This window comes from Podarcis melisellensis (assembly GCF_964234715.1).
Source record: "Podarcis melisellensis genome assembly, chromosome: 4".
Classification (NCBI taxonomy): Eukaryota; Metazoa; Chordata; class Lepidosauria; order Squamata; family Lacertidae; genus Podarcis; species Podarcis melisellensis.
Genome location: NC_138531.1, coordinates 52,401,268 through 52,421,017, shown reverse-complemented (window position 1 = coordinate 52,421,017; position 19,750 = coordinate 52,401,268).

Below are 19,750 nucleotides of genomic sequence, written 5' to 3'. Positions count from 1 at the left end.
AAAGGATGACACTGAATTCCATGGAAGATTGCATGTTGCTGCCATCATCAAGTTTAAAGTGGGCACCAGTTCCTACTAATGCACATCATTACAACACCAGTGTGGGATGTATTCTGGATTGTGGATTCTTGGTGTGTGTGTGTGTGTGTGTGTGAGAGAGAGAGAGAGAGAGAGAGAGAGAGAGTAGTTGACTATGCTTAAATGTGTGATTTTGCGGGAGTAACTGATATGCTGAGCTCAGAGCCCCTTTTGAACTGGACTTTAAATTTTGTTGCTTTTAGGATTGAACACAGGGTGGTGGTGGGGGTTAAGTAAGGAAATCTAGAGAACCGGGGGATGGCACAACATAGATGCTCTTTGGATAAGCGCACCTATAAGAATGGGTAGAGCCAATGAAGACCGAAACCCTATTTGTTGAAAGACGATGTCTTCACTGGATCAGTTTTTCAAAAATCTAAATCTAAGAACCTCCTTTTTCTGAATCTTGAATTGATGAACAAAAGAATTTAGAATTTACCATCAGGTATGAAAAGAAATGCTTCCTTGGAGATCCATTAATTTGTTACTTTAAATTAAAGGAATTGGGGGTAAATTAAGTTCTGAAGGCAGATACAAGGGTATACTAGTGACTGTCCTGCTTGCTACGCATCCCCCACCCCCTCAAAAAACATTGTGACTTAAACATATAGGGTTTCCAACATTAGGCATAGTCAGAGTAGACCCATTGAAATTAATGGACATGACTATCTCAGGTCCATTAATTTCAGTGGGTCTACTCTAAATAGAATTTAGCAGGATACAACTCATGGTTTCTGTAGGAGTCCTAGGGATCAGGGTAGTTTTCACTGGCCTCCATGTTTCCTGTCAGTCAGCTTGTCATAAGATGTATAGGAAACATTGGTGGGGGGGCTTTTGTTGGGTCTTAAAAACCCATTGCTTCCTCTTTAAGAGAATCTTGGAATTTAACCTTATTTAGAAGCATAAGTGAAATCATAACAACAAAGTACAAAAAAAATGGACGATGAAAACATAACTGCTTATTTTTGCTTTTGGGTTAGAACAGGTTTGATAAATTACACGGAAACAGTAAATTAGGCAAAATTTCGTTGGATGGCCTACAAAGCTTTTTGTGAATAGATTCCTCTCTAGCTGCTGAGTGAGCAGTTGCCAATATATCCAGACTCAGAAACCTAACCAACTGGGGCCAATTTTCCAGTCATTTCTCCCACTCGGTTTACATAATTTTAATGCAGTCATCTATCAGCACCTCACAGGATAAAGTCCTCTTACTCTAACTTTGCTGTTATACTGCTCCTCCTTCAAGATTCCCATCCACCTTCCCTCATTCAAGTTGTCTAATGCTGTAGATCAGGCTGAGGAACTTTAGGCCTTCCAGATGTTGCAGAACTGCAACTCCATCATCTCTGACCACTGGCCATCCAAGTTGATGGCCATCAGTAGTTCTTGTAGGGACAAATTTTATAGTTTAGCTATGCACTGTGTGAAGAAGTACTTTCTTCACTGATTTCCTGTCTGAACTGTGAACCTGTGAATCAAGCAGCCTGATGGAGACCATGTGCAGAAAACAAGTTTGGGCTTGAGAATGCGGTAATCCTGTGCAAATGTAAATGAAATCCCTTATACAATTTAAAGCACACTATGCCACATTCAAGTATGAAAAACTACACCAGGATTTTTCCCAGTGTGCAATAATCACTTTATGGCAAGGGGAATCTGAAAGCTCATTGATTTCAAAATTCAGTCCCTCCCCACCTCACATGTAGAATACCTTAATTACGCTTCCAGGAAGGTGTGCGTAACAATGCGTTATTCATCAACTTGACATGCTGATGATATCATATATGCCTCCTCTGGGATTACATGGTTTAATTGTTTTCTGCTTGGAGGGTGCTTTAAAATGTGGGGAAGCTTTTACTGGCCTCATGAGTCTTGTAAAAATAATAGGACCTTTTTCAAACTTTGCTTCTGATCCAACTGGGAGGGCCTTTTCTACTAGATCTTTGTTTACCTTTTGGGTCTGCTATAGGCAGTCTTTAATAAGGATGAAAGAGCCCATACAATATATGATGGATATTTAATGTAAGAAGTTTTAATGTTTAATGTACATAATATATAGAGGTCCCAAAGTACATTGATGTGCAATAATTTAAGGCTACGTTTTGTTTAAGCCTCTGTCAGCATATCAAGTAAGTGTATTTCTGTTGCATGAAAGACACACATCAGGAAGTGTGAAACAAATGCAAAACACATTTCAAGTAAAATGAGAAGCAGTAAAGATCTCCATATGTCTGCATAATTAGTCTCATGCTTCCATGGTCCTTTGATTTTCTTCTTCTTCTTTGTCTCAGCCCTAACTGTACACTACTTTGCATGTGCACTGAGCTGAAGAGATGCTGCCATTTTTGAATTGAATCCTGGTGCTCGTTCCTTTTATGTTTTCCCTTCTAGATACAAATACAAGGAATATGCTGGTAGAAATTGTATACCTCTCAATGAACATGGAAGCAGTGAAGAATGCACAGCAGGGTAGGCTCTCAGAAAAATGTGGGGGGGGTGGCGGCAGCTATAGTCTGAAGTGGCAGGGTGTGTTGAATTTTTTAACTTTCAAATTTCAAAAATGAGGGGTGCTAAAACGTTGTAACATGGCTGGGGAATTCAAAAGATATTTTGGTTAAATTAATACAATTTAGTTTTTCTCGGTAGGTAAAATGTGTGCAAAATTTCACAAAAATAAATAAAAATGATTGCCAAGTACTTGGAGATGTTGTTGTTGTTGTTCTCGTCGTCGTTGTCAAGCATTACCTGACATTTGCAGAAGGTAAAATTTAATTCTTTGGTTTTCTGAAAGCAGTCTATGTGCTTCTTCATTAAACATATTTACCAAGCTAAATGCCTTGGTATGGCTTTGTTTCTGATGTGTCCGCCACCCCCAGATCCAGTTCAAGAAATGGTCTGAAAAAGAAGATGGGGGCAAGGGGGAAAACCCCCTTGGCCCATAAAGCAAGACATGACTTTATGACTTGCTATTAATGTTAGCAGCCCACACAGTATTCAGTTTCTATTGTTTGATGTGCTTCTCCAATGTGTGCCATGCCAGTGGAACACTTTGTTTTCCCTATTCACTCGAACTGGCAAATCACATTTTGCGGTCTGTACTCAGTTATGCTAATCAAATCCAGCCTGCTTGTCTTCATCTCTGTTTCAGCTCTAGCTTTTCATATATACATGCCTGAAGAAGAGCTCTTGATAACCAACATTTGTCCAGTGAGGAGCACTACCCTGTCTTTGCTCCTGCCCAAAGGAATGGCAAGAGTGGTGGCTGGTGCCCAGAAAACAGAGAAACCAACTCTAAGTGGAGCCAGAGCCAGTGGCAGGCAGGGTCAACTAATTTTATTTCTGTTCCAATCCTCCTTCCTATTGAGTTCTGTAATGAAAATATAGGCTGAAGCAATGCAGGTACAAATAGCTTCATACCCATGATTACTCTCTGTCTCCATGTTAGCATAAACTCACTCACTCTCTAAGTTAATGGCAACTTTTACTATTGCTTTATAAAATGTATCTGTCCCCTTTAACACTGCTGTGCAGATGGACCCTTCTGAAAACCCCTGTACTTATGGCTGACTGTATGCTGTATCAACATACAAGTGGTTGAGCATTCCAAGATGGTTTGTGTTCAGAAAATAGTTCAGTTATTTGGCTGCATTGGATCACATTTGGTTCCTGCTCATCTTGTTTACAAAATAGCGATGCCACATCTTCCATGTTTTATGACAGACCATTCCATCACAGATTATATTCTGTGGAGGAAAGATAAACATGTTCTTCCAGAGAATTTTCTTGTAGCTAGGATACATTATTCTTTACACTTACTGGGTGACAAAATATTTTTGTATGTGTGACCTTTTACAAACAGGATTTGTTATAGGGCTTATGCTTAAGACTTATTTGAATTTGATAATAAAAGTGTTACATAAGATTATTTAAAAGAAAATATGTTATTATTAAAAAGAAATCTTAAGAGTGTGACACAAATTTGGACATTAGCTGTGAAAATGTCCCTCAAACAGTGTCATAGTTGGGCTGTGATCCTAAGCATACTTACCAGGATGTAAGTGTCATTGAACACAGCGGGACTTTCCTTGAGTTAGCTTGTTTACTCAGGTTCAGATTTCCAGGAGAATGAGCTTAAGATGTACACACTCAGCTCTCTTACTTTGATACTGTCTCTCTGCCCATTGAAATTAAAATCCCTTTGGCATGATATATTAGAAGAGTTATAATTTTGTGGCGGTGTAGGCCATAAAAAAGTTCAGCCTTCCAAGAAATAATGACTAGATTGTGTATACTAGGGAATCAGACCAGTAAATGCTTTGGCTCAATTCTGGTTGGATTCAGCTATGACTAAATATATCCCTGTTCAGGTTATGACTTAGTCAGTGGTACAACCATTGAACCAACTGGCTGAGTTTCCAAAGCTTTCTTGCAAGCTTAGCACATTATGAGGGTCCCACCTTGAGACCATTATCTCCAGCTCTTCCCTACAACATGGCATTGAAGAACATCTGGCTAGCTTTTGGGAGTGAGACAGTAGGCAGAATGCCAGCATTGTATCCTCAGGCCCTTTGACTACATCCTGCTCAAGCTGGAGTAGCAAGGGAATAATAATAATAATAATAATAATAATAATAATAATAATAATAATACCCGCCCATCTAGCTGGGCTTCCCCAGCCACTCTGGGCGGTTTCCAACCAAATATTAAAATACAGTAATACATCAAACATTAAAAGGTTCCTTGAACAGAACTGCCCTGTATCTTCTGCCCTAGCTGGCATGAGCCAGCAAAGTTTGAGATGCAGCTGTGGATCTGCCATCCCTCTCCTCTCTGGGCCCACTTACGATTGTTGTTTCAAAATATTTATGTTCACTTCATAGGTAGAAGGTTATATTCAGCCATAAGACACTCCATACTATTGTGAACTATCTAGCAACACTTCAACAGTAAGAGTTTGTGTCCTATTTGGGGGATAATATGCAATGCCAACTATGGAAGAGTGGTGGAAAAGGGAGAATATGATCAGGTGGCTGCCATCTAGCTCAGCCATGCTCATAGCTCTCTTGGTCTTTTGTTTTAATGTGTGATAAAGTCGGAAGAGACACTGAGGCACTTTGGCTTCCCATGCTTGCTAGCTGTTTGGAATCAGGCAGTACTGAAAGGGTGTATGGGAGAACCTTGAGGCCAGGAGAAGCCAGCTGTCTCTTTTCCATGATTGCCGTTCTGGTCTTATCACTTCCCCAATAAAGCTAATGGATAAATGGATAAAGCAACTGTCCATATTGCCTCTGACCCTCCTGAAGATCATGGGCTGAAGCTGCAGTACCTCTGAGCTCCAATTTGTGCAGTCACACTACAAATGCAGCCTCCTCGCAACTATGCAGTTTGGTCTATCCCTGCTATCCTCCACCTCAGAAGAAATAATTTCACAAAGTGGGCCTCTGCACTGCACTGCACACCGAGGCTCAATGGCTTTCTTCATATACGAACCAGGGCTGAACCTCTCCCAGCAGACTTGTCCCAGCCGATACTTGAGCTGTGCCCCAAATGCTGAAAACATCTTTTCTAGCTATTCATTAAATCTGTTGTTGGAGGTTGAATGAAACCCTTCTGAAAGCATGAACGGAAGATGCCTTGGGACCAATGTCACATCAAATTGCATCACATCACATTGCTGGCTAGGCATTCTGGTACTGTGCCCAATGGCAAGGATTGCAAGGTTTTCTCCACACCTTCTCACTAGCCACATTTCCTGATGAGATCTAGTTTGGTAAGAGGCAAACCTTCTCCGAATAATTCAGAGACATTTCTCTTTTCCCCCTGCCCAAAGAAAGCAACAGGAAACTGGCCACTTTTAGCAGTAGTAGGTGACCTAGGTTACCCTGTATTAATTTTGTCCCACATTTGGCCTTATGGCGCAGCAGTAGCCTTACAAGACTGTGTCTCCTGCTGGCTGCTTACCAAACTTTGAACAGGTCAGAGAAGCTCTGACAGATCCAGAGTCTTTGGATTGGTTTGATGTGTGCTCAGCCAATCCAAAATAGAGATGTGTGAAACCCCTCTTGATAATCGGTTTTCCTTTCTTTTCCCTGGTTTTTTGTTCCATCCATCTCCAAGGACTTGGTGCCAGTTACAGCTCATAACAGACCCTCATGTTTATTCAGGCCAGAAATAAAAAATTTGGTTTGGTGCAAGGAGACGGCATGACAACTGCAGTTTTCCTCTTTTGATCTTCTTCCACAAACATCAAGCTTTAAAAATATCAGCCGTTCAGACCGTTTTAATCAGTTCAAGATAACACGACAGATCAATTGTCTTCAGCTGACTGTCTTCAGCTTTGAAGTCCTGGATCTGAACAAATTAGGTCCAACTGAGACTGATCTACAAGGGGAATTTTCTCTCTTTTTTTGGAGGTGGTGGTGTGGGGAAGAATTTGAGATGTAGGCACATTTAGCTAATCTGATTAGCATCTAAATGTCCTTTTGGTATATACCACAGTAAATTCTCAAATATGCTTTTTATCTGAAGATTTCTATCTTCTTCCACATGTGCATTATATTTTTTGACTGCAGTGTTGTTTTGAACTTTTTCCTAGGGAAGATTTCACGTGGCTTCTGGTGGACAGAGAAAGCCATGTATATAATTGATTATGTTAAAAATAATAATGAATGGCTTACACAAAATGTAATATGATACCAAAGCCAGCAGATCCTGGTATGGATAGAGTTTGGCAAATTCCCTCCTTTTGATTTGAGTGCCATTAAGTTCCATCGCTTTTAAGGTTTGGTTGTCCTTTACATTCCTGTCCCAAATCCGTATGCCGAGCTTAACTTACTGGAACAAGTTTAAAGTAACAAAATCCAAACCATTCAAGTTTAATGTACAGTTTTTGGCATCGACTTAATGGCAAGGAAGAATCCTCTTTCCTGTATTTAATTTAATCCATGTGTAGCTCTGCATCTGCTGCGAGAGCTGGGTTTTAATTAGCCCTGTTAACAACCTATCTGGCCTGCAGGAAGCGGCAAGGAGAACTTGGTCAGCGAAGAAAAGAAGGGAAAAAAATCTTGAATGCACTTCCTCTAGATTAGTAACCATCCATTTATTGTTATTTTTATTATTTCTAAGAAACAGTAGTGAATGATGATGACAGTGTTGGACAGTTGCTCCTAGGCACCTTGGCTACATTTTGAAAGCTGTCTTCCAGCTTCCTTCCGCTGTAGGGCTAGAGATGCTGATGCTGTTTCTGGGCAAACGGCCACTGCGATGATGTTTGCTTTAGATAGGCTGCAGCTGGGCTGAGTGGGTGTTTCAGGCAGGCTTTATAAAAGAAGCTCCTCAGCCTCTGTTCCTGGTAAAAGAACTTCCTGGTACCTTTTGATTTCAGATATTTTTTCTAGAACATATGTGGCATTAGATATCTCGGAAGCAATGTACCAGAGAAGAGGCTGATATTAATCATAGACACATTTAGCCCTGAGATCTCATGCCTGAGAGCCGTGGTTCCCATCATTTTCACTAAAAGCATGTCAGCACTCGTGATTTCCCATGCTTCCATGCTGAACTATGAAGCTGACATGTGGGTGTGTGAAATTATGGTTCTTTAAAGCTGGAACACTGTGACACAAGGAGCCTCCTGCTGATATTGCAGTTCTCATGAGGGTAATCAACAGTGTATGAGGTAATCAATCTCAGTGTTTTAGTTTTTTAAAAGAGCTTCAGACAATATACCCAATAGTTTGCAACTGGCATCTAGTAGATGATAGGCAGTTGGGTTCCTCACGTCTACTCTAACAAAGGACATTGGAATCATTGAACTCCTGTTTCTCAACCACAAATAACTTGGTTACTAAGGCGTTGGCTTTGGGGGGGGGAGAGAGAGAGAGAGAGAGAGAGAGAGAGAGAGAGAGAGAGAGAGAGAGAGAGATGCTCTGCCCTGGAATGCAAAAAGTGCAGATAGGCAGGCATTGCACAAATTGCATACTGCTTAACTAGACTTTTATGATAATTTCATCCAGTGTTGGCTAAAAGATTATCTTTCAGCAGTTCCAGAGACTGCTGCTTTTCAATCGCATGCCCGCAAGGCTTTCTTTCCTAAAGCAATAGTTGGAGGGGTGTCACAGCAGCAATGGGAAGCTTGCTGGTTCCTTTCCTGCACCTTTCTTTCACTGCTTGTTACATTTTACTTCCACGCTCCCAAGTGTTCAAACTGGTACATGTGGGGTCAGGCCTGTAGAATGGAGTGGAGTAGATGCTAAGTGCAAGGGCCAAAATACCCTAATTGGTGGCCCTATCAAAGTATTGAAATGTTGGCTTCTTCGATAGCACAATCTTTTATAACAGCGAGTTCATGTGCTGGCAGAATGCTAGCAAAAGTCTTGTACGAGAACGAAGTACAGGCATGCTGTGTCGATTTGCAGTGGGCAGCTGAATCATGTCTCCTGCAGGTATTTGCTCAGCATCTTTTGATCTCAGGATCCCCAAGAGGGGGGGTAAGGAATGGAAAAAGTGAAAGCGAGATAGAGAACCATCAACACAAAGTGCTGACTTACTTTCCATGATGATGTCACCTCATAGCATAATGATGCTCTGTGCCTGCATAATGGATTTTACAGGGAGGTTTATTTTATGCTGGGTGACACATGTGGATGTTTAAAAGGAAAATAATATTGAAGCTGTTCACTTAAGATTAGTTTCAGAACAGAACCACCGTCAACACATTTTCCATCTCTTTATTGTTGAAGCCTGTTGCATGCCGATCTGACTCCCTGAAATTAGGAGGGAACAGGATACTCTCCCTGAGATCGTTATGAGGTCAGGCAATATCAAGGAGAATATAAATTTTGTTCCAATTTCAGCAGGTAATAAGGCAAATGTTAGAGGCTGGTTATTTTCTTCTTTTCGGGGTGGGGGGTTATTTGGCAGTGTATCATATCCTATGAACATGACTGTTCAGCTGCTTCGTGTGTCCAGCTTCGTGTGTCCATCTGGACGTGTAGGGGGTAATATCATCACTGGAGGGGGAACTTATGATAACACAAGCGTTCCCTCATAACATTTTCATTTGCACCAATAAAATATTCAGACAAAGGCACTTAAAACTTTTGGTAGGCAAAACCTGTCTTCCTATAATAGCAATAGGATACCCCACAGAGAATCAAGTAAATCTTATTCTCATTGTTTTCCTTCTTGTTCTTCTTGTTCTTCCTCCTCCTCCTCTTCTCTGGCAACTGGTCTCTTTTTTTCTCATTCTCTTTTTTTCTCATTCACTAGAAAAGGGGGAAGGCACCCAGCTGCAACCTGGATGAACTAAGTCATTTGGTACATTACAGGGGTCATTTTTTACCAGTTGGAGTTCTGGTTACTTGGCAAAAAGGAGTGTATTATTTGGTTGGCTCCAGCTAAATGATAGAAAACAGATAACCTCAGACCTTTCATTAGCACAGAGATGGGGAAGCTGTGGAGTCCTCCAGATTGTGTTGGACTCCAACTCCCATTAGCCTAAGCCAGCATGGCCACTGGTTGGGGATTATGGGAGTTGTAAGCAGTCACCTCTGGAGGACCACAGGTTGCCCTACATTAGAACAAGGTCCCTTTTACATTGAAGTGGCTGGGGAATGATGATGGTGGTGGTGGTGGTAGTGCCATCCATCTGACTGGGTGGCTCCCAACCTCCTGAGTGACTCACTTCAGTTTTGCATGACAGGGGTAGCCAGTGTAATGCCTTCCAGATGTTGTTGGACTCAAACCCCCATCAGCCCCAATTAGCATGGCCAGCGGACAGAGGTTGTAGGAGTTATAGTCTAGCAACAGCTATAGGGCACCACATCGGCTACGCTTCTTGTAATGTTGAGTTAAATGGAAGCAATTTGCAGTACAAGACAGCCTCAGGAACTTAGCTGAGGGAGCAGTGGGAAGAGTCTCTGAAGGGAATAAATTGCAATGCTCTTGTGTCTTTCAGTTCAAATATAAATCCAAGTTAAACTCTTAAGCAGCTTTATTCACCTCTGAGGATTTGAAACAGAGACTAAGGATAAAAGCATTTCCACAGAGCAATCCCACAATGGAGGGAAGAAAAGTGTAGGCAATATTGGGCTCTTTTCCCCAGAGTAGTCAGCGGTCATTGTTTTGGTGCAAGTCGACAGCTAGAGACCAGAACAGCATAATGGGTTTCCTCAGCAGCACTGAGATGTGAAATGTTAGAAAATGCTAGCAAAAGAGCCTCTTAAATCTTGTTTTCATTGAAATGGTATCCATTTTTGGGAAAAATGTGTTAGAACATAAAATGTAACATGGTTAAATATGCTGGAAAGCAGACTCAAATGAGCAGATGACTTTTTCCTTGACTACTTTGAAAATGATAACGATTATTTCACCTGTTTGTAAATCGCTTAATCACCAAAGTTTCTAAGTTATAGACAGAAAGATTACAAAAAACACACAGTAAATAAAAGCAACTAAATTCCAACACAATACCAGAAAACTTCTTTAAAATGTTTGATGAAATGGTACGGTTTCCATCAAATGCCTGATGTTCGGCAGGGAATTTAACATCTGATACGAAAAACAGCTGGCTTTTTATTCCAATCTGGACACTGAAAGTAGACCTGTTTGTACCTGTTCTCTTAGAAGAGGGCCACACCAGCGGCGGACCAACCCCCCCCCAAAAAAAAACCTTGGTGATCCTCTCAGCTCACCCTCCTGCATCAATATAAAAAAAAATCTTCCAGCATTCTTGATAGATTAACCTTGATAGATAGTACATGACATGTCTGAAGCAGAGAAGAGGTTAAGGTTGAAGCACAGCAGGCCAGAGGTGCTTAGGATGCAAAAAAAAAAAGCAAGATATCAAAGCTGGCCTCTTTGACCCTCCATTTGGTAAGCTGGTGGTGGTGGCATGCTTCATGGGCACATCCACCTTCATGGGCATAGGAGAGCATGTAATGTACACTCTGGGCTCTGCATGCAAATTCCTTTTGATCGCAGAGAACTCTTCTCATGCATTGAAGTGGAATGAGGAAAAGTCATTCCATGAAGAATAGCCAGATGCAAACCATTTATAAGCTAGCTAACATTATGCTAGACAAGCCCACTCAGCCCACTTTGAGCAGATGCTCTGAGAAGAAGCACTTAAGGAAGGAGAGAGAAAGACCATGGAGATGTGGCATTCAGTATCCCTAAGTACTAAGAAGGACTTAGTGTCCCAGCTGGCCACCTGCCTGACCCACCACTGGGGTTGCACCTCAACATGCCCGCTTGCCCTCCTGCTCAGACAGGCAAGTGAGGATGGCACTAAACGGCAAACAGTCGATTCCCAATCCTACCACTGCAGAGACAGAGAAAACTTTGAGAGAATCTGTTTATTGAGCTTTCATCCAGATCTGTTTGCAGGTTCTTCTATATTATCGAATATTTAATCAGCATTCATTCTTATTTGATTGCAGTGGGGTTAGTCACTATTTTTTTTAATCACAAAAAATTGGGGAAATTTGTTTGCGCAAGACCTCCCAATGAACTATAACTGCATAACCTGAATTTGCTGGTGCATTATTGAATCCCACTCCAAAATAATGACAGCCTAGAAGTGCAGGGAGAGGGAGAGGGAGATAAACAGTGAGCAAGCAGGCAATGGTAGGTGCTGCTATTGACCACTGTTCCTTCTCACTCACCACCTAGAAGGAAAGGGTGGGAGGTGCTGGCTGCTGCTCTTCATCATAATCACCAATTGTTACTCATCTGAATGTCAAGTGGTGACAGCAGCCAGGAGAGCAGCTGCCAACTGCCCCTTCCCTCTGTGCAGCTGCTACTCACAAGGAGAAAGGAGAAGACTGTTGCAGGGGATGTTCCTTGGCACTTGCTCACACATCTGGACAATTGTCAAGGAGCAGTAGAAAGTCCACTGCCTCTTCCTCTGGGCATGATACCTCATGATATCCTTTAATGTGGGCAAAGGATTGCCATTTAAAACAACCCTATCCAGGAATGGGCATAGCTGGTGTACCACTCCTAGCCACAGAGGCCACTTGAGCCTCAAGTGACAACCATAGTTCAAAGAGTACTCTCAAACTATGTATTTGGTCCTTCAGAGTGAGTGTAACCCTATCCAGGGCAGGCAACTGGCCTATCTCCCAGATCCAAGAGCCACCTATCCTGTCTTCCCAGGGTTCATAGCTTATTGGTCCTCTTCCAGTCCACCTGCTGTACCCAGGCTTTCACAACCTCTCCTGAATCAGATGTAATGGAGAAATAGAGCTGGGTACCATCAGCATACTGATGATAGCTTGCCCTCAAGCTCCCAATGACCGTTCCCAACTGGTTCATATAGATGTTGACTAGCGCTGGGGAAACATTACTGACCTGCGGGACCCCATAACATAACTGTCATGCTTTTCCTCTGCTGCCTTTGTTTGCTCATCAAGATGTACACCCAACTACACTTATTATCTGTTAGGTTTGCTACTGCATTTGCAGAGTGAAATGGTTTTAAATACAATTCATTATATCAGTAGTATGGCAAAGAGCCATTGCACAACTGAATGTGATACGTTTTCAAGTCTGAATTGGGCAAGTGGCAGGGAATCAAAATCCTAGTTGCCCTGGTATAAACATGGCACTTTTAGAGATTTGTTGTGTAGAACAATTGTACAAGAGTAAAACAATCTGGTTTAAGTCAAATACTTGGCAATAGAAGCAATTAGGTCAAATGCTTGGCAGTAACTGCAAGGACATTCTGACTAAATATTAGGAAGAACTTTGTGATGGTAAGCGCTGTTTGACAATGGAATGGACTACCTCAAAAGGTGGTGGACTCCCCTTGATTAGAAGTTTTAAAACCAAGGTTGGATTGCCATACGCCAGGGATTCTTTAGCTGTAATCCCTGTATTGCAGGGGCTTGGACTAGATGGCCCTTGGGATCTCTTACAAAATTATAATTCTGGGATTCGATGAATAAGCTACTCTTGCAGAGAGGCGCTGGTAGACTAAATTCACTGCTTCCACTCTTAGACATTGATGGGTTCTATTGCTAATTAATTGAGTGGCATGACATGTGTAGTTGGAGCACCAGGATCAGGCCAGGACTCCCCACAAAATCACCCTTTTGTGATGTTTCCTCTTCCAATTAGGAATATGCAGGATGAAGCCTGCTTCCATATGTATATACACCTAGGGTTGCCATATTTAAAAAAGTAAAACCCAGGACACCCAAAATGTTGTTGAGTTTCTTAGACAAACCCCAAAACACAGTTTTTCAACTGACTTGCCTAAGATCCAAGACAAAGCACTGACTTTTGGGGGTAGGTTGTAGGCCACACAAAATAAATGCAATAGGAGGATAGAGAACCAGATGGCCACCAGAACTAAGTGAGGCATTGTGATGTATATATGCATGGCTGGCCCTACCATTAGGCAGAATGAGGCAGTCACCTCAGTTGTCATATACTAAGGGAGAATGAATGGTCTTGAGGACAGAGTTGTGTGTGCCACATAGTCTGTCCTGAACTCCTGAACATAGCCTGCTCCTGTCTTGGGATGTGATGAGGGATGCTATTCCATCATCATCCTGTCTGCTTCTGTACATGGAGCGGCATATGTCATATTTGCTTCAGGCAGCAAAATGTCTTGGGCCAGTCATGGCCACGCGCATCATAGTTTCTGGTTGGCCTACACATAAAACTGTTTGTGGAAGTTGCTTAATAAAAAGATATAAATTACCTCAGTGATGCCCCCATGAGACAGGAGACTGTCTTAGATATTTCACGGAAAGCTTCATTTTGCCAGCGTGGCTGGAACTTTAGCCCCCTAAATCAGACCTTAAAGAAGAGAACTTTATTTCCACACCGAGGCTTCACCTTCTGGCAAACTGACATGCACAAGGATGCTTCAAGGCAGGCAATCATTTCTCACAGAGCAGTGCTTACCTAATTAAGAGCTTCTCAGTAGTCCCCAGTTAGTTAATTGTGTCATTAGCAGCAGTTTTGACATGAAGAACAACTTGTGTCTTGAGTATCAGGCTGGCCCCTGTTAGTGAAGCCCAATGGAGTTGTTCCCAAGAGAGCTGGCAGCCAACTACTGCAGTTTGTACAGCACAAAATAGAATAATTGGTCCCCTGAGGGGCCGTCTATTCAGCTGCCAATAGGGATTGTTTTTCTCAGTGAATAAAAAGCCAAGCTGCCATGACTTCTCTGCTGCATATTAACTTGTGGCTCACACACATGGGAGCTTGTGTGTGTGTGTTGGGGGGTGGAATTATATATCCGGGTGAATGTTACAGCTGTCCTCTTAGCAGTTCAGCAACTATGACAGCGTTAAATTGACAGTCCTGATCGAAGGAGTAGGGTGGCTAAGCATCGAAGGGCTCAGCTGGCTTCATGTGCAACAGACCATGCTGGGCTCCAGCAGGGCATGAACATGAGAGTTAAACTTCTGCAATGTCAATGAGCATTGTGCTCTATTCAGGCTGCAACAACAGTGGCAAATCTGCAACACTTCTAGGGTACTGCCTTTCCAAGATGATTTTTCGCCTTTTAAACAGTCTTGTCACTGTGATTCTCAGATGCTCTATGAACCTGGGATCTCTTTGCTAGTTATCTGTAAGTAGGGATGTCAGGGAATTCTGACAAAAATGTTTAAAAATCCAAAAATGCTGCACTTCATGTGTGCATCAGCTCAGGAATGTAAATCAGTCAAATGAATACAGTCAGTATTTGTTCACATCATTGTTGTTATTTCTATGTGGGGGTGTTGTTGTTTTTTGGTTTTTTTCCACTGTACATTTCCTGTACATTGAAGTTAATGCATGTTAGGTAAGTTACATAAGTTACATAATTTATATTAAATAGCAGACAGTGAGATGAATAATGTAGCATTTCGTGGAAACAGTGTTCATTGTAACAAATATAGGTCACAGCAGAAGTCAATGCCTTCTTACATCCCTACTTTAAATCAGGGAACAGGAAAGAATTTAACTGAGTTCACCATGAGGTGAACGTCTCAAAAATGCACATTGCAAAAAATATGAGAAAAGAAACAGTCCTCCCTCAAATTTCACACTTTTCTGAATTCTGAAATGTAGTTCTGCAGACAAGCAATGTGTACAAAAATGCATATAGTAGGGTAAAAAGTGCATATAAATGAACATATTAGTGAAAATAACTTACAAGATGCATTATATATTGCTTGAAAAAATGTGTAGATTTGCAAAAAAAAATGCATACAAAATTTATTAGTAGACATTTGCACCAAAATGCTGAAGAATTTTCACAAGGATTTTAAAAAGAAATTCACAAATTGCTGCACAAATGTGGAGAACTGAATTTAAGATTGGAAAAATACAGATGGAGAGAAACAAAACTTGACAGATTCGTCCATCCCTGCTTGTAAGGCAGAAACACTCCTAACTCTAATAATTATTATTTTTTTTGCATTGTGTATTTCAAGTTCACAATTCACATACATCATTTCATTAAACAGCAATGTTGGGCAAGATTATTGACCCATTTTGCAGTTGGGCAACTAGGAAGTTTGCCTAAGGCTATTTAGACTGCACTTCCATATCCATTTACCTGGGAATAAATCCCACTGAATTCAATGGTACTTCTGAGAAGCAGCTTGTCCACACTTCCACTTCTCCCGCTGCTTTCCCCCAGGAAACGCCACTCTTTAGTGCTGAATCAGAGCAAATGTAAATCAGGTTTTTTCCATGGATTGAGGTTTGCTCTGATTCAACAGTAAAGCTGGTCTTTCTGGGGAAAGCAGCAGGGCAAATGGAAAACTGCTTGGCCCTGTGCCTAGAAGGCTTAGGACAAGCGGGAAACCTATCAGACAAGTGGAAGTGTGAAAAAGTCCTCAGGCTGTGCTACTAGTTTGTTTCTGAGATGAGATCTGGATTAGGGCTCTATTCTGGCATCTCGGCCATCTGAGGCTTGCTTCACACATTTGTGCACCGACTATATTTATAGGAGTAATTAATAAATACAGACCTGCTGGAATGAGCAAGGACACTGGCAGTGCAGTTATAATGCAGCAGATATTTGTCACAATGCTGATTTAAAAAACAACAACAGTAATAGCCAGGCACCTCCTACACGACCATGGCTGCCCAATAGTGCAGAGAACATGTCCAGCAGGAGATCAGGAATCACAGAAGCACTACTGGCTCCATGGGTGTGGTCCTTCAAGAGTCTCATGCTTTGAGCAAGAGCCGGAACGTGAGAGGGGTGGACCTGAGACGGGCTCACAGGCCTTAATCCACCTCTACTCTTGGTGGGGGTAGATGTAAAAGCATCTCGTAAGATTAATTACATATATTATTTCCATTCAAATCCTGATCAGTCGATGGGGTTTAACCTGCCCTGAACCTCTTGATATCATAGTCATCCATGGACAGTATCTGCACTGGAATCATAGCCAATATGTTTAAGATCAGGGAGTAAGCAAAGCCAACCTAAAGTCCATTGGACTTACCTTCAATAAATGACTTAATCCTAGCCTAATTTCTACTAGAACAGCCCAGTGATTATGTGGATCCCAGTGGTGGTGGGAGCAGGCATCAGGGAGTGGGCAAGGTCATCACACCAGCTGAACTGTTTGGTGCACCTACATATATATATATTACAATATTGTTAATGGTAGAGCTGGAAAAAACAAAGAGGAATCTGTTCCATGAAAGATTATGGTTCATTAAATCTGTAAAACAAATCTTTAAGATGCCACAAGACTCTTTGTTGGTTTTGCTACTTCCCTTGCGAAATGCATGGTGCTGCTTGCTTTTTAGTTGTCATGGTTGTGGTGGCCAGGCAAATAAAATAGGATTAGGCTGTCCATATATTTTGAACTGGGTGGTTAGGTCTATAATGGGAAGCATACTTAGTTGGAAGGAATATACAATTAATTTAATCCACAATTGGAGACCTATAGATGCTGGAGCTACCATAATGGGTTAAAATAGTAGATTCTGTTATTGTAAGACCTCTCTATACATTTTGGATAATTGAATTAGAAAAATATTCTTTTCTTGAACCTCTTTTTTCCTATTAGTGAGTAGAAAAAATCAAAATATTTTATATGAAGGAAGATGAACTATTAAATAGTTCTCATAAATTTGCATGTGGTATATATATGGTAATGTTATCTATAGCTTCAGTATATTTCTGTCTGTTTGCAATATTTATAATCTGTTTATTAATAAGAAAAACATTTAAAATGTGAGAGACTATCAACTACTTCTAAAGAAGGAAATCCTGATAGTCTTTCCAGTGAGGGATAGTGAGAGATGTATTCTTGGAAAGCTGGTGGAGAAAAGCAGTGCCAATAAGCAAGGCCACAAACTCTTGCCAAAATGGGTCTGAGCCCCACCATCAATTGCTCAGTAAGCATGGCAAGGGGCAGCATTTAGATGAGCGTGTGGGAAAGGAGGTCTTTTAAATACTGACTTCTTTAACTTCAACCCTCAAGGCCCTTTGTTTTCAGTTAAATTGCTAAATTCATCACAGATCTAAAAGTAAGTCAGATCACCTTTGCTGAACTTGACTTACTGGAAGAAGCAAACAATTCCTGGGCCACATTTTTTTTAACTAGCCTCATGTTCCAAACATTCGACTTGTGTTGACTTGACTATCTCAAGAAAGATATGAATATCTCCACTGTTATTTCAAGTACTCAGCAGCTGCTCCTGTTTGAATTTCTGATTCCTGCACTCATGCAGATGGGTGGGGGTGAATCTTCCAAAAATCCCCTTACAATTTGAGATCCACAAAGCTGATAGGCTCAAGTCATGTGCAAGATATTACCAGCACTGCTATCAACTCAACAGATAGCCTTGCGAGCCTTTCCTGGCTCAGGCAGAATGCTACTCAAATAGTGGATAGCTTTGCCTAAGCTGCTGTGCCACAACGTGAGTCACCACCATAAGGCCAAGCACATTAACTCCATCAGCTCCATTTGTTGCGCTTTTGGAAGTTTCTGAACAGCTGCCTCATTCCACTGCCAGATCCTGACTGGAAATATGGCCACCTTTGACTTTGTTTCTAAAGGAGAGAGAAAGAGAATAAATGAAAAGACCAGCAGTATAATGTCCGTGCCCCCACAGAGTGTGATGCACACTTGAGTTAATTATAGGATCAGATGAAATAACAAAATGAAGAAGGCCCCCTTTTCTTACAGTCAACCATATGCTTCTCTGCTAGCACAAATTTCAGTGGCACAAATGAGGGTGGTGTTACAAGGAGTAATTTAGTGCTGAAGAATACACAGAAGGAAGAGCTTGCAACACAGCACAAGCATTGCATGCAGAAGGTTTTGGGTTGAATGCATCTCCAGGAAAACCTGGGAAAGAACCTCTGTATGAAACCCTGGACAACAGCTGTCAGTTAGTATAGACAATGTTCAGCTAGATGGACAAATGTCCTGACTTGGTTGGTGCCAGCTTTCTTTGTTCCTGTTTCTCCATGCAAGTGCCTTGGGGCCACACATAGCCCTCCTCCAGGCTTAAGGCTCAGCAGTGCTCCTCTTGGAGGGTTGTTTGTGGGGATCAGCTGAGAAAAGGAGCCCACACAAGCATCTAGGAACTTGGTTGAGACCATTGTTCATTTCACAATAAGACAGCTCTCACACAAAGGCAGCATTTGTGATAGCCGGCACCTACATACGAAGGCTGTCCACAGAGGCTGCACATGTACTGTATACATTTAGTGCATTTTGGGGGCAACCACAACTAGACAGACGACATTGGCTACGCATGCAGCCTGGCCATGAGGCATTCAAGCAGAGTCTGTCTGAAGTGTGAACCAACCCATATCAGTGATGATGCACTGCATAATGAGATTACACAGATAAAGTGTCCTGTTCTTGAAAGCAGGACAAGTTTCTCCTGCCAGGCACTCTGCCAATAGCAACCTCATTGTTAAAAGTTACTGCTAACTATGAAGATGCTGGCCCTGTGTTGGCTGAATTGCCTTTGGGATGCTGCAGTGATCAGTAAATACAGTATGTCCATTTGGGCTTTTGTTTTTTGGCTTCTAATTTTTCTCGTTTTTTTCTTAAATTCAGTTCTCCACATTACTATATCAGTTCGTGAATTTTAGCACTAAGCATATCAGCATTTTAGTGTATCCTATTATATTTAGGACACAGTTCTGCCCGATATAATGCATTTTGTATGTTGTTTCCACACTATGCACGCTACCCTGGTATATTCATTTTTATACACATTATTTGCTGCAGAGATGCACTGCAGAATTCGGGGAAGTGTGGATTTTGAAGGATTGCTGTCTTTCACTTTGCATATTATTTTGAAAAGTGTGGATTAGGTGGGTTCACCTTTAAACGTGAAATGATTCAAATTTCTCCCCTGTGCCTAGTCCCAAGCATTCTTCTTTAAATAGTCTGTAGCTCGGTGGCAGAGTGGCAGCTTTTCAAGCAGGAGGCCCCAGTTTAAATCCCCAGCATCTCCAGGTAGGGATGTGAGAGACATCTGTTTGAAATTCTTGACAGCAACTACCAGTCAGTGTAGACAACACTGAGCTAGATGGACCAATGGTATGACTTGGTATAAGGCGGCTTCCTATGTCCCTTTCTGCTTTTGCCTGAAATCCCTGGTTAGCACACAATGCTCAGTTTAATACAGTGGTACCTCTGCTAACCCAGAAATAGTACCTTGGGTTAAGAACTTTGCT